The 748-nt window shown below is 33.2% G+C and overlaps 1 long non-coding RNA gene across 1 annotated transcript; it reads left to right on the plus strand.

The window, feature by feature from the left end:
- The first annotated feature begins 271 nt into the window (after positions 1 to 271).
- Positions 272 to 702, plus strand: LOC112486662 (uncharacterized). The gene is made up of 2 exons (XR_003049167.1): positions 272 to 482; positions 565 to 702. It is a non-coding gene; the product is annotated as an uncharacterized LOC112486662 (long non-coding RNA).
- Positions 703 to 748: the final 46 nt, after the last annotated feature.

The raw sequence follows: 748 nt of genomic DNA on the forward strand, positions 1-748 counted from the left end.
TATTGAACTAAAATAAGTAGAAATTAGTTCATATAAATTCATCACATATATGATATATTTAAAAAATATATATGTTGATTCATATATATATGTTGATGTTAAAAAACATATATTGGTCAATGTAACGTAACTCATATTTAAAGTTTTTTTTATTAATAAATTACTATTAAAAATTAGTTACATATTTATCACATTGATTACATTCAAAATAATATATGGTGATTCCAGTAAAAAAAAATATATATATAAAGGTAAATATAAGGTAACTTAATGAAAACTTGACCTCATATTTAAATCTTTGATATGTATATATATATAAAAAAACACCAAAATGATTGTGACTGTTTTGCCAAATTCCCTTTGACTTCTTTCCTCTGCAGGTTTTTAACACATCATTGGCAGAGCCTGTACCACAGGGCTACGAAGACGTCTCCGACATTGTGCCTCCGTACAGTGCCTACTCTGCCAAAGGACAACCCGAGGTAAGGAAAACACACACATACACACACACACGCACATACCCACACAGCACACAGAACACAAACTTCTCTCTTTCTCTATCAGGGCGATTTGGTTTACGTCAACTATGGTCGTACAGAAGACTTCTTCCAGCTGCAGAGAGAAATGGGCATCAATGTCACCGGGAAGATTGTCATTGTCAGATATGGGAGAATATTCAGAGGCAACAAGGTAAAAAAAAAAGGAATGAGTCACCAAGTTGGTGACTCATTCCACAGTCAGGTTGCAG

The sequence above is a fragment of the Cynoglossus semilaevis genome, unplaced genomic scaffold (assembly GCF_000523025.1).
Source record: "Cynoglossus semilaevis isolate Cse_v1.0 unplaced genomic scaffold, Cse_v1.0 scaffold3800, whole genome shotgun sequence".
In the NCBI taxonomy this organism is placed as follows: domain Eukaryota; kingdom Metazoa; phylum Chordata; class Actinopteri; order Pleuronectiformes; family Cynoglossidae; genus Cynoglossus; species Cynoglossus semilaevis.